At 39.8% G+C, this 15,546-nt stretch overlaps 1 protein-coding gene across 1 annotated transcript in view; it reads right to left on the reverse strand.

The window, feature by feature from the left end:
• The window catches only part of LOC138692567 (zinc finger protein 235-like), a 33,430-nt gene extending 31,061 nt beyond the window's left edge, over window positions 1–2,369 (reverse strand). Inside the window, exon 1 of the mRNA XM_069815546.1 lies at window positions 2,291–2,369. The gene's annotated coding sequence lies outside the window, so the exon portion shown is untranslated. The remainder of the gene's footprint in view (window positions 1–2,290) is intronic.
• Between the last annotated feature and the right edge of the window lie 13,177 nt (window positions 2,370–15,546).

Below are 15,546 nucleotides of genomic sequence, written 5' to 3' on the forward strand. Positions count from 1 at the left end.
AGGAGAAAAGTCTCAACTAGAAATATCAGTTGTGCAATATTATATGTAACCATACTGATAGCGAACACAAATAAAGTCCAATAACAAGTGTAGTAATGCAACACTAGTAATAACGTGTGCTTAACAAACAAACTAAACACTCCATACGCTTCCCGGTGTCTGTACACTCCATCCCCACCACTTGGGAATTTTAGGCCTACCGTAATAAAACTGAACGCCCGCCCACACTGCTACAGCTTACCAGTGAGTCGAGCAATGGATTACGGGCAATCTTTTCCCCGATATCCCCTGCATAGTGTGGTAACTTTTCGCTGTGTCTCTTTGTACAAGCAGTCCAATATTTCACCAAAATCCTGAAAATCTAACTACTGATTATAATGCTGTATTGTTAACAATTTTAAAAATTTACTCTGATTATTATTTACTTCTGTAAATTTCATCTCGCTCGTAAGTTTGCAGCAGAAGTAATGTCAATATTTGGGAGCACTTATAGGTGCGAAGAGCTCTTTTTTTTACATATATATATATATATATATATATATATATAAACTAAGCGAAGACCATATTGGGCAGATTCTCACGTAGAGTCCACTAAGAGAATAGTTCCAGCAGGACTGACATTGGAAGATATATTTTTACAGAATATCACAAAAATTTAGAAGACTAAAACTTTCACAAATAAGGACAAACCCGGATGTTTATATACAACATAGTGTGTGTGTGTGTGTGTGTGTGTGCGCGCGTGTAAAAACTAAAGAGATTTGAATTATTTTGGTAATACCGTAAAGCGGGGTGACTTTGAACGCCAAGGTGACTTTGAACAGTAATTTAGCGCCTTTCTAAATTAAATGCTGTACCCAATTGCGATAAAACTGTTTAAGTTGTCAATAAACTAGTTCAGTTTGTTCGCAATAGGGTACAGCATTTAATTTAGAAAGGTGCTAAATTATTGTTCAAAGTCACCCCACTTTACGGTATATAAAATATTCGTCAATATAGTATAAACATTTTCAAAAGTGTCAGGATATAGCTTATAGCGCATTTATTCATGAACAGGTTAGTGGTTTATTTCTTCAATTTCATTTTGAATAAAATATTCTACAATCTGTAACAAAGATGACTAATGTGATCGTAATTCCATTGTTCCTTTTATTAGGCTAAATGATACATCTTACTGTTTTTTCGTTTTTTTAAAGATAACTTGAAATAATAATCAAAATCCAAAGTATATCGTCGACCTGGTTGGCAAGTTGGTATAGCGCTGGCCTTCTATGCCCAAGGTTGCGGGTTCGATCCCGGGCTTAAATGCGACAGGCTCATGTCAGTAGATTTACTGGCATGTAAAAGAACTCCTGCGGGACAAAATTCCGGCACATCCGGCGACGCTGATATAACCTCTGCAGTTGCGAGCGTCGTTAAATAAAACATAACATTTTTTTTTTTTTCCAAAGTATATAACATACAGTATAACCTATAACATGAAATTATATGCTGGTGGATCCTGTAATAAAATGTATTCCGCACTTTGTTTCCTATTTGATAAGAAATATGCAAACCAACCTAATGCCGTCAAGATGTTAATCACAAAAACGAAGCTATTATATTTAATATTTCTGTCAGACACAACTTTCTCACACTATTACAGTTTTCAGATCAATAAAAGTTACATAACCTATGTTTTCACTCCTCCCAAATGAAGGGTACTTGTCAGACTAAGAAATGCAAAGTACTGTCAAATGTCGTAAAGAAATTGCCAGGATTAAAAATTAAAAAAAAAAAAAAAAAAAAAAAAACAATAGTGTCCTTTCTTTTGTCAACTCCCTCGTTTCAATCTTACTTAATACATTTTCAGTAACTTCTAACTTCAATTTCCTTACTAAAACGTCGACAGTAAAAGTATCCTATATGTTCATAAGACATTAAAACAAGACACTTGTTCAACTAGGATCTACTGCAACATTTTTTATCTTAATACATTCTAGGATATGCTGTCATATCCACAATCACTGTAATAAACTGCATATACGTACAGCATATTGTGTAATGTTTTGCTCGAGATGAGCTGATCTGAGAGAGCTGTTATTTTGGTGCCACGTTCATCCGGTATAGTATTGAACGCCCTCTCTATTTACTTTAATGCTCGAAGGTGTAAACTATAACGTATAAACAATGGATCCAAGTAATAAAGTAGAATGAAGTGCATAATTCTGGTAAGCAAATAAGACTCAAATAATTATTACAATAAAGTCAAAAATTGGCAACATACGGAAACGTACAGTATGCTACTTACTCCATGAGATATTAAAATGAAAATGAACCAAATTAGGGATAACTTCATCTACCCGTCGAAAATGTAGAATACATGATTCCAAAACGCTTCCTCCTACTATCGAGGGAGCCGTGACCATGGTCATCAAATTGAAAACTACTAGGAAACCAACGAGTTAGAAAGAGAAAGATATTGAGTGGTGATTGAGCCGCCATGTTTGAAGGAAATTAAACGACCGTAGGTAATGAACTTATGCGCCCAAAACAAAGTGGGCGTGGTGATAACTGACATTAGAATCGTCAGCTGTCTTAATTTCGTTTGCATAAATCAGTTAAACTGAAGTGGAAAAACCTAGTATTTCGTCGAATACGTGCTAGGAACTTAATCTAAACTTATGTACGCTAAATTTAAAACACTTGAGCTATTCCTAGAAGGAATGCTTAAAAGAATAACCTAAGCAAAATTGGCATGTAGTATGACAAGAAGTCGTAGCAAATATACTGAAGAAAATGTTAATATTCCTAGGTTCTTTTAAATGCGACCTGCAAGATTGCCTATAAAATGAACGAGTATGATTCGAATGATTTTATTAAATTGTTTTCCCAGTCTCTACACGTTGCAAAACTATTTACTATACCATAAGATATAGAATGAAAGTACGCCCTATCTGTAGTAAACAACCTTTACCTCCAAGCTTGTAACGTGGGCGAAACATGACAAAACACGCTTTCAGTTTTTTTGTTACAATAAAGTATAATTATCGAAATGTGAACGTGAGGCCAACAGCCGGCTGGTCTGTCAGAGCCTTTCAAGGGCGGTGGCACCACAGATAATTATTAGTGTATAATTGAGCACCCACGTACAATAATGAGGTAAGTAGTTACGAAATATATTCATACTTACCCCATTATTGCACGTGGGTGCTCAATTATGTTCTTTCATGTCCTTCCAGTCAAAATACTAACAACAATACGACCTACCCCAGAGTTTTGCGTTATTTTGGATGCGAGTGTCGAAATACAATTTTAATATTTGATTGCTATTACTAGGTTTGAAACGGAATTGTAGCGGTTTTATCCGTATTTAGTTTAAGTACATTACCAGTCAACCATTTATTTTGTTTATGCCGGGCGTTGTTACACATTTATGCATGAAAAAAAAGCTGCTAATTAACAAAACTATGGACTTAACTTCATAAAATTTACATGAAATATGATATATCAGTTGTCTTTTTCCTTTTGACATTGCAGTTATATGCAGCACACACAACAGGCATGTTTTTTCTTCGTTTTTTTTTTTTTTTGTACTTCTTACCTCCGTTATACAACATTGTAAGCAGACGAATTTTTACAAAGGTGGGCGCTTAGCTCAGATCTGCCGTGTTTCGCGGTGGCACCGCAAAGAGCGCTGTACAGGACAACATGGCCACTCTATAGTGTTCTCTTTCTAACTCGTTGTAGGAAACACAAACAAGATAAAAAATAATTAAATAAATTATGACAAAAATTTAAAACTGCAGATTACTGGACCAACACATCTACAGTTTATTTAATAGAATATATTTCATCAATTAGAAATGTTTGACTTTTTTTTTTCGGCACATGACATAGAAAAGTGACACTACTAAAAAAAATACCGACGGACAACACAGCTCCATGTGGAGACTGCGGGAAACACATGACCGAAGCCGACGCAGCGGTGGAGTGCGACCAGTGTTGCCAATTCAGCGCTTTTACCGCTAAATCTAGCTTTTTTGGATAACCGTTTCGCGGTTAAAATTATATTATCCCGCTTAGCGGGAATACTAGCGGTTTTTAATCTTTAAAGTTTCTGAAATGAAATTCATATTAGCATTATAAGCGCCTTTCATAATTACATTTAATTCGTTCAATGTGTGTTTTGTGAAATAATGGATGTGTTAATGTAATGATCGTCAAAACCAAATTAAACTAGTAAAAACCAGTTTAAGCAAATATAGATAAATAGAAGTCGAGTTTTCGTAAGATCTAGAATCAGTGACAGGTTAGGTTAAGTTTGTGTAGGTTTTTGTTTGCTAAAGTGTAAAAAAACCTAAACATGCTAAAGTGTAAAAAAACCTAAACAAACCAAACCTAACCTGGTATTGATTCTAGATCTTGCGAAAATACTGTTTCTATCTAACCATATTTTAAAATAAATTTTTACTAGTTGAAACTCGTTTAGCGGTTTTTAAACGTAACATATATACAGCAATAAGAACTGATATAGGCTATGTTATGTCTGTGATAAAAGTGTTCAAAATTGCAAATGCTTTATAGCGCCATATTGGCAATGATAATAGTGTGAAATATTCGTTACATTGGCGGGTGGATGCTCTATCTTGACCGTTATCATTATTATTATTATTATTATTATTATTATTATTATTATTATTATAAAATTGAATAATAATAAGCACACATTAGAATCTAGAGATATTTGTTAGAAAAGGCGGGTTTTCGAAAGCCATCTAGCGGGATTATATGAGCAACTGTTGGCAACACTAAGTGCGACGGATCCTGTAAAAGATGGTACCACAAAGATTGTGCAGGGGTCAGCGCAGGAGAGTACGCTACTCTCAACAAGCCTAGCAGTTCACTATTATGGTTATGCCGAGACTGTAAGGGCGACTTCACCATACTGAAAAACGGGAGAGAAGTGCTAAAGGCAATCTGGGAGGAAATTAGAAGCCTGAAAGCCACAATCAAACAGACAGTAGCGGACGAAATAAGAAAAGCTCTACCACGACCTGAGCACAGAACTACAAGGAAATATACGAGGACTACAATCATCGTCGAGAACGCTGATGCAGATCAAGAGAAGAAACGGAAGAAGGGATCAGCCCCTGAACCACCAGCAACGAGACAAACATACAGATGGCCAGTGAGCAAACGACGTTATCAGAGCCCAGAAGCCAGGAGAATAATAGCCAAGATAGCGAAAATATTCTCAGGAACGCCCCATCCAGAATAAACGGCGGGGAAGACGCCGAGGATGAAAATGCAGACAGAGAAGGACCCTGGACTGAGGTAGTCAGACGTGGCCGCCCTCAGAGACCGAATATCAGAGGTTCAAAACAAGTACAAGACACAAATCTTAAAGCGGCAGACAAGCTAGCATGGTTATATGTAGGCAGCCTACATCCAATGACATAAAAGGAAGGCCTCATAAGGTATCTGCAAGACAACGGGATCACCAGCGACATTTCGTGCGACCAATTAAACACCAGAGGAACGAACAAGGCTTTCAGAGTGGGAATTAACTTCAGCCACCTGACCAGAGTAAACCACCCTGAATTCTGGCCGGAAGGAGTCCTAGTAAGACGGTATATTTTTTGACACTCAGGAAACGCAGTTCTCATCCCCACGAACGGAATTTACCAGAGCGAAACACGCCGATAAAGGAAAGGATATAGCACAACAACAAAAAGGAGCTCTGAGGACAATACTATGGAATGCAGAGAGAAATAGAACCGCGATACAAATGACGCCAGATAATATGTTCCAGCAATATGACGCAGTGATTCTAACGGAAACCTTTTTAACGAAGGAATGGCATACAGAGAACTTCTACTCTACTAACTCTCTCGCTACACAAGGTGTGCATGGAAGACTGAAAGGCGCCCTCACATTGCTCCTAAAAGCCAGGCTATCGCCATCAACATTATGCTAAAAACAGACAATATTCTAACGGTCAAAACTAATCTGTGTGTCATCATATGCGCATACTTTCAGCCGGACTACAGACAGGAAGACATCATAGACGAGTTAGCAACAACACTAATTTCAATACCACGAAATGCACCAGTGATACTCGCGGGAGACTTAAACTGTAGAATCGACGCAGAACGCCACAAATCAAAAGCAGTAATCAGCTTCTTAGAAGAAGAAGGACTCACGCTGATTAACAAGAAAGAAGCCAAAACATATATCAGTTTCAACGGGTGCATCACAATCGACTTAGTCTTTAGTAACCAAGAAGCATCGCGACAGCAAGTGTTAGGAAGTGTAGTCGCGAGGAAACATCTGCCAGTGGACACAACAATATATGTCACCAATGCACCAGCAAAGAAACAAGAAAGAGTGAAGATAAGGAGAGAACTGGATCTAGCTGCAATAGAAAAAATGGACACCAAAGAAATATCAGACACCATACAAAATTGCAACATAGAGGAGGCAATAAAAGTTATGGAACGGTGCATCCAAGTCGCAACTCTGAAGAGCAATCGACAGAACAGAAGGGCGCAACCTTGGTTCAATCAAGAGTGTTACAAAGCAAGGAGACACACAATGATGGCACTAAAGAAAGCACTCAGTACACAAACAGTGGAGCACCTACAGAGATACAGCGTCAGCAGACGAGAATACAAGAACGTAATAAAACGGACAAAAGAAAACTTTCAGGAGGAAGAAGATCGCAAACAAATAGAAGAGGCAGAGCAACAATGGTACAAGGCTATATCACCAAGACAACCACGCTTCCCGAAGGATATACCGATGACTATATGGGAGAATCATTTCAGAAACGTACTCCAGAACAGAGAAACCCGACCCAAACTGGAGCACATAGATACAGACGTGGTACCATTCACCGTAGCAGAAGGAGAACAAGCAATGCACGCGGCAAAAATGAAGAAAGCCTGCGGCCCAGACAAGATCTTTAACGAACACCTAAAGACCACGGCAACATACTTCAAAGAAATATGGACAACAATCTACAATAAGTGCCTAGAAGAAGGATACTTCCAGAGAACTGGAGGTGTGCAACACTAAAAGTCCTGTACAAAGGCAAAGGTAATATAAGTGACCCAAACTCATACAAGGGCATAGCCCTGGAATGCGTACCATTTAAGATATTACCAAGTCTAATAACGAAAAGACTATACAAGCTCACAGAAGATGCAATACCAGAAGTGCAGTTCGGTTTGACAAAAGGGAAGTCGACGCTTCAAGCGGTAAGTGCCTCCAGGAACACATAGAAGAAGCACTAAAATAAGCAAAAAGGGAAACTACATGCAGTCTTTATAGACTATACAAAGGCTTTCGATCTCGTGAACAGAAAAATGCTTATAGATAAAGTAGAGAACATACATGACAAGACTATTAAGGAACATCTTGGAAAGCAACTATGTGCAAATTGACGATAACATCGACAGATCTCAGCCACTGGAACAGACAAATGGAGTGCTACATGGCGATCCGATAAGCCCGCTGCTATTCAACATAGCAACATCAGATGTCTACAAAGACATTGAAGCAGACAATGTCAAAATCAATGCCTATGCGGATGACATGGTGATTCTATCCACAGACATAGAAGACCTTCAGACAGTGTTCAATCACCTGAAAGAATGGGCAAACAAAAATGAGCTACTCCTAAACGAAAAGAAGACAGTCACAATGACGTTCAGGAGAGGAGGTAGAGCAGCAGTCAACGACGTCATAATGTATGGAACGGAACCACTGACAAGAGTCCCACACTTCAAATATCTAGGGATCACCATGCAGACGCAGGGCAATGTATACACATTGCATGTAAAGGAAAGAGCAGCAGCAGCAGCAGCACCGACAGCCATGAACGGAATAAAAAAACCTACACAAGATATCCCTATCGACTTTTCGAGCTCAAAATCACACCCATAATAACATATATGCAATAGATTTAATATGGGAACACCTAAGGAAAAACAATCTAGCAGACATCGAGAGAGTCAAAGCGACATTCCTGAAGAAAGCATTATGTCTATCGAAATACACCCCATCGCGTCTTACCTACGTATTGTCCAATGAATCTTTCTACATCGAAGATCTGAGATATCAAGTGCTACTGACATCTACGAAGGCATATGAGGACCTACTCCAGGAACGACAGGCAAAGAGAGCAGATATATGTATGGAGTTCTACGCCACAGATGCAATGATGAACACAGAATGGAAGAAGGCCAATTATGAACTGAGACATGTGATGACGCGATTCGCAGTCCATGGGTTTCACTTCAAACTATGTAGCGTCGAAAAATACCACCAGCCGAATGATCACTGTGTATGCAAGCTCTGTGGAGACATTTGCGACAGATACCGTGCAGCGACGTGCGAACGTAGACCAGTGTCATTAACAAAATTTTGTGAATCGTAATTAGGTTACTAACTATATGCACATTGTGCGCTTCTTCTTCTTCTTCTTCTTATTATTATTATTATTATTATTATTATTATTATTATTATTATTATTATTATTATTATTATTATAGAAAAAAGTAGGATTCTAAGTTAACACCACTACATGCTGGATCGCATCTTATGGCTGTACAGGGGCCTGCTCAATCTTCTTTCTTAGCATTGAGTTTCGCTTGTTGTGCGACCGTCACTTATGTCGCATTAAGCCTACTTGCCAAACGGATGACTACTGCATTCGTCTCCTGCTCACACTTATCAGGATTTCTGACACCACCATTTTACTCACTAATGGAAACGATTTTACTGGAAGAGCTGGGGCTCTCAGGATACTATAGGAAAACTACATGGTTACTGAACTAGACTGAATTGATTGCAAATCAAAACTCTACTTGATTTATTAAGTATTTACAATATACAGTATATAAGTTACTTACAAGAAATCTTTCTTGTGCTGAAGCTGACGCCATGACGTTATCTTCTGCTTCTCCCCGATTATTCCTCTCCGTAAGTCTCAACTACCTCTCAGAATCTCCTCACCAACACTTTTTATGTTTCCTTATCGGTTTCCCGCCGGGGTACCAACCACGCCATCCACCAGGTGAGATGGGCTTAAAACCCCTTTTGATTTTACGTGCTTACAGATGTCGTCTTAATCAAACATCTATTACATTTAATTCGATTCAGTGCAATATAGTGATACGTCGCTTTAATGAGACTGCGCGTAAGAAAAGAGTTCGAACAATGCGTGATTTAATTTAACCAATTAAAATGCATGCTTTGTTCCAATGCTATTAGTCCAGCCGTGATACGTGGCGTAAGAATACTTTTATCGTAGGCAGTGATTTACAGCTCGCGCGACAAGACTCTATAATGCTGGCTAAGCATCTTAAGACCATGTATTCCGCTGACACTGTTCCCGGACTGTTCAAATTTGACAATCCACAAGAAATCATGCTACAGGGCGTTCTTAAGCCCTGGGGCATAACAGATGGATCCACCAAGACCATCAATTGTACCTTTACCATGGCTAGTAGCAGAGAAGTGTCATTGAAATTGATCAAAACGCACAGTTCCAAGACACAAAAAGTATTTTTGGTTTAAAATGTTGTGTACTTCCATCTGACTGATATGATATGTTTGATAAGTAACTTTGGAAACGTCTTATTTATTGTATCAATAATTGTACCATTGAGTAGCAGTAGTAGGGTTTAAGAAGAGCGCGTCAACTACTACGGCTATTTGCGCCCTTACCTAAAATTTTTAATAAAAGACATAGAATAACTCTTCTCGGGTTCTCAGCCAGGTGAGTTGGAGATTAGCTTCCAAGCTTTCGACGGCTAGCTCTGCCATCTTCTTCAGCGAATTGAAGTGATGTGGGACGAAGATTAAAGTGATCGAAAAATCGAAAAAGAATTGGGAGGACAATTTTAAAAGGTACGCAAAACGCGTCTTTGCAAGGAGTTGGGGGCTGTACAAAACTAAATATGTGAGCTCCAAGCCTGTTGGCCACTAGTCTCACTCCGGGTTACGCTGCTCCACTGAAGGAGCTCTAGAAAATTTTGAAGGGGAAGCCGAAATTGGACGTAACCTCTTAGGTACCACATACGCTAGGGGGGGCTGAGATTTGATCAAGTGATCACGGAACGGGGCGAGGAGGAGATGGCTGGTGTTTGCCGTTAGGATGGCGAGACGCTGTCATCTGTTGTTCGATGACAAAGCATGTGAAGGCCGTCGGAAGAAGTGCCGTGAAATCTAAATCTGCAATTTGAGAGGTCCCTGTCCTTTCAAATTGCGACTGAGTGACCTCGTATATTTAATAGACAATTTATAGGTTCTGAACTAGGGCATACGTCGTTTATAATAAAGGGGAGAATATATATATATATATATATATATATATATATATATATATATATATATATATATGGGGAAGGGCATATAGGTCCGTGGCCCATTTCTTATAGGGCTCATCCCGACATTTGTCTTACGCCTTAGGAAAACCACGGAATACCTTAGGCAGGATGAGTTGTCTCATATATAAGAGACTAGGCAATTTGTCTATTATGTAGGAGGTGTCATGAGCCTTGTTGAATAGTCTCAATTTAGAGACCAGCCATTTGGCTATATGATGGCTCAATTACGAAGAGGGGGGAGAGACGTAATTGTTAATTAATTTAGAGTAATTGATGTGGGACCATGTCTAGCCAGTATATATGCAAAAGTAGGGCTTCCCACTGCGGGCCAATCAGGAGCTAGTTCCTAGCCCCGACCGCCAGGCGCATTCTGGTTGGTGGAAGCGGCAGCCAATCAGGAGCTACTTCCTGGTCCCGACTGTCTGCCGTGTGCTGGTGGTCTAAGCGTATTGATGGCAGGATTGTATGCTGTACTCAGCTGTAGACCCCCGTCTCTGTTGAAATTATTGCCATCTACCTGGATTTCGATGGCTTCCTTGATCACCAAGTCCCAGTAACCTGATGTCTTGTCCAAGATGGTGGTGGCGCCGAAATCTATCTTGTGACCCGTTTCTAGGCTGTGTTGGGCTACTGCAGACTTATCAGGATATGCTGCGTTGATGTTCTTTGCAGCGTTCCATAATGGTGCGTCCCGTCTGCCCGATGTAGCATTTCCCACACTCACAAGATATTCTGTAGACGCCAGGTGTCCTAAGACCAAGGTCGTCCTTAACTGGTCTCAGCAAGTTCTGGGTCTTTGTGGGCGGCTTATGGATGGTCTTAATCCCGTGTTTCTTAGCAGTCTGCTAATTTTGCCCGAGATGGGGCCGTAGAACGGGATGTATGCCATGCCCTTCGTCTCCTCTTGTTCCTCGAAAGGTGGTTTGTCCGAAAAGGCCCTTCTGAGGGCCAAGCCGATTTCCCTGTTGCCGAAGTTGTTCTGTTGGAACGTCTCACGTAGGTGACGGATCTCAGAAGGGAGACTCTCTTTGTCCGAAATCCCTCTCGCCCTGTGCAGAAGAGTCGACAGGACTGTTCATTTCTGTGCCGGGTTGTGGTGGCTGCATCCATTCAGATATAGATCAGTATGTGTAGTTTCCTGTATACGCTGTGACCCAGTGTTCCATCTGGCTTCCTGGAGATAAGAATGTCTAAGAAGGGGAGACATCCGTCTTTTTCCACATCCAGTTCACGAAAGAAGTGCAAAAAGACGGATATCTCCCCTGGACATTCTTATCTCCAGGAAGCCAGATTGAAGAGGTTTTTTTATTTTATTGGGTTATTTTACGACGCTGTAACAACATCTAGGTTATTTAGCGTCTGAATTATATGAAGGTGATAATGCCGGTGAAATGAGTCCGGGGTCCAGCACCGAAAGTTACCCAGCATTTGCTCGTATTGGGTTGAGGGAAAACCCCTGAAAAAACCTCAACCAGATAACTTGCCCCGACCGGGATTCGAACCCTGGCCACCTGGTTTCGCAGCCAGACGCGCTGACCGTTACTCCACAGGTGTGGACTGAAGAGGTGGTAGATTGGAGAATGGGGTGATGTCATGTGGTCGACGTATGTGAGAAGGTTAGTGGGTTAGTTGAGGTGATATCTCAGTAATATGAGGTCAACTTATGTGAGGTTAGTGGGTTAGTTGAGGTGATATCTCAGTGACATGAAGTCAACTTATGTGAGAAGGTTAGCGGGTTAGTTGAGGTGATATCTCAGTCACATGAGGTCAACTTATGTGAGAAGGTTAGTGGGTTAGTTGAGGTGATATCTCAGTGACATGAGATCGACGTATGTGAGAAGGTTAGCGGGTTAGTTGAGGTGATATCTCAGTGACATGAGGTCGACGTATGTGAGAAGGTTAGCGGGTTAGTTGAGGTGATATCTCAGTGACATGAGGTCGACGTATGTGAGAAGGTTAGTGGATCAGTTGAGGTGATATCTCAGTGATATGAGGTCAACTTATGTGAGAAGGTTAGTGGGTTAGTTGAGGTGATATCTCAGTGACATGAGGTCGACGTATGTGAGAAGGTTAGCGGGTTAGTTGAGGTGATATCTCAGTGGCATGAGGTCGACGTATGTGAGAAGGTTAGTGGGTTAGTTGAGGTGATATCTCAGTCACATGAGGTCAACTTATGTGAGAAGGTTAGTGGGTTAGTTGAAGTGATATCTCAGTGACATGAGGTCGACGTATGTGAGAAGGTTAGTGGGTTAGTTGAGGTGATATCTCAGTGGCATGAGGTCAACTTATGTGAGAAGGTTAGCGAGTTAGTTGAGGTGATATCTCAGTCACATGAGGTCAACTTATGTGAGAAGGTTAGTGGGTTAGTTGAGGTGATATCTCAGTGACATGAGATCGACGTATGTGAGAAGGTTAGCGGGTTAGTTGAGGTGATATCTCAGTGACATGAGGTCGATGTATGTGAGAAGGTTAGTGGGTTAGTTGAGGTGATATCTCAGTGACATGAGGTCGACGTATGTGAGAAGGTTAGCGGGTTAGTTGAGGTGATATCTCAGTGACATGAGGTCGATGTATATGAGAAGGTTAGTGGGTGAGTTGAGGTGATATCTCAGTGACATGAGGTCGACGTATGTGAGAAGGTTAGCGGGTTAGTTGAGGTGATATCTCAGTGACATGAGGTCGACGTAGGTGAGAAGGTTAGTGGGTTAGTTGAGGTGATATCTCAGTGACATGAGGTCGACGTATGTGAGAAGGTTAGCGGGTTAGTTGAGGTGATATCTCAGTGACATGAGGTCGACGTATGTGAGAAGGTTAGTGGATCAGTTGAGGTGATATCTCAGTGACATGAGGTCAACTTATGTGAGAAGGTTAGTGGGTTAGTTGAGGTGATATCTCAGTGACATGAGGTCGACGTATGTGAGAAGGTTAGCGGGTTAGTTGAGGTGATATCTCAGTGGCATGAGGTCGACGTATGTGAGAAGGTTAGTGGGTTAGTTGAGGTGATATCTCAGTCACATGAGGTCAACTTATGTGAGAAGGTTAGTGGGTTAGTTGAAGTGATATCTCAGTGACATGAGGTCGACGTATGTGAGAAGGTTAGTGGGTTAGTTGAGGTGATATCTCAGTGGCATGAGGTCGACGTATGTGAGAAGGTTAGTGGGTTAGTTGAGGTCATATCTCAGTGACATGAGGTCGACGTATGTGAGAAGGTTAGTGGGTTAGTTGAGGTGATATCTCAGTGACATGAGGTCAACTTATGTGAGAAGGTTAGTGGGTTAGTTGAGGTGATATCTCAGTGACATGAGGTCAACTTATGTGAGAAGGTTAGTGGGTTATTTGAGGTGATATCTCAGTGACATGAGGTCAACTTATGTGAGAAGGTTAGCGGGTTAGTTGAGGTGATATCTCAGTCACATAGGTCAACTTATGTGAGAAGGTTAGTGGGTTAGTTTAGGTGATATCTCAGTGACATGAGGTCGACGTATGTGAGAAGGTTAGTGGGTTAGTTGAGGTGATATCTCAGTGAGTTTTATTTACTCGTCGTGTTGGTTTAAGTCGGCCATGTTGTGACGTCAGAATCGTTTGTCAAACTTGACGAAAATTAAGCAATATCCTATAATAAAAGAATCCCATTTTGTTTTGCATTGTAGAAAAATTGGGCATTCCTGAACAGCAGGCAATAATGGAAACAAGAGAGAGAAATAATAATAATAATAATAATAATAATAATAATAATAATAATAATAATAATAATAGCAGTAGTAATGTGTTTATTTCATTCTTTTGACTTTTATTCACTATTCACGAAAAAGACAAACATGAAAATAAAGAGAATACAACGATATATCAATCAAGCAGATATGTATAAAACCGAACCTAACGATATAAATGAAAAAAAAAAAAAAAAAATACACACACGCACAAAACGTAACCTACTCATTTAAATTTAGAAGGCACTAATAGTAACCTACTCAGTCCAACTTAACCGAGCTACATAAACCAATAGAAGATATGTACAAAATCTAACCTAACTATATAAATCAATAGATCAGCTATGTACTGTACAAAACTTAATTTCACTAGAAGTATCACTACCTATCTAATAAAATATTATATATCTGAACTGACTGAAATAATCTAAACTATCGGCAACAAAAACTAGAAACTGAAATAAAACAACTTTAAATATATTATATTTTCTTTCTCGCGCGATCAATTAGGCTCCCAATTCAAATCACAAGCATTGTAATTTGTAGGTTATACGTAATTAATTTGTTATTGTTTGTTCACTTGTTTTGAAAGGCATTTTGGGGCTTCTGTTATCAACCAAATTGTAACTCTACACTTTGCTGGCGTAAATTGACACTTTGTGAAGTCCACTTCTTCAATCGTCTATGAATACCACTAATATGAAAGAGCCACTTTCGTCAAAAGTGTCACTTTGCAAAGTGGTGATATAAAGTGTCGACTATGAATACCAGCCTAAGTCATATATTAGGCATTTTGAATTTATAATTCAAATTCAGAGATTTTCTACGATTATTTCGGTGAGAGACAGATTTGAGTCAAATACCTGGCGAAACAAGTTATCTCATATTATAATTCAGTAATAACTATTGTGACCCATGCACAACAGGTCTACACAGCGTGCAAAAGACTGAAATATGTAAACCATAACCAGTAATATACATGGCTCTTGCTAGGCAAACGGACAACATAACCTGTTAACATTATTATTATTATTATTATTATTATTATTTAGACTGCCATGTTCTTTTATGACCCTGTGAACGAGCAGTTTTCACTCTTAGTAGTTATAAATGCCCGATTTTCACAAGAGAGACATCTAGACAGCAGAACAAGGAGGCACTGCCACATAAGAACCAATCATTCCCAGCACGCAGTTCAGGGTAAGTCGCTGTAATCATAACAGTACTAGTGGTACTAGAATCACTATCGTAATTATCACCATTATTATGCAGGCACTGTAACACTCATCCCGACGTCACGTTGAATTCTATTTCACGGTTTTACCTTCAATAATATAAAGTTTATGTGTGCAGTGTGACAGTCAATTGCTTCAACCTCGTTGTTTCCTAATGCAGGAAAATCAGTATCCTGACTCGAACTTGGAATACACCTTTGCGTCTTTCAATCTTATTTCCAGTCT

The sequence above is a fragment of the Periplaneta americana genome, chromosome 17 (assembly GCF_040183065.1).
Source record: "Periplaneta americana isolate PAMFEO1 chromosome 17, P.americana_PAMFEO1_priV1, whole genome shotgun sequence".
In the NCBI taxonomy this organism is placed as follows: Eukaryota; Metazoa; Arthropoda; class Insecta; order Blattodea; family Blattidae; genus Periplaneta; species Periplaneta americana.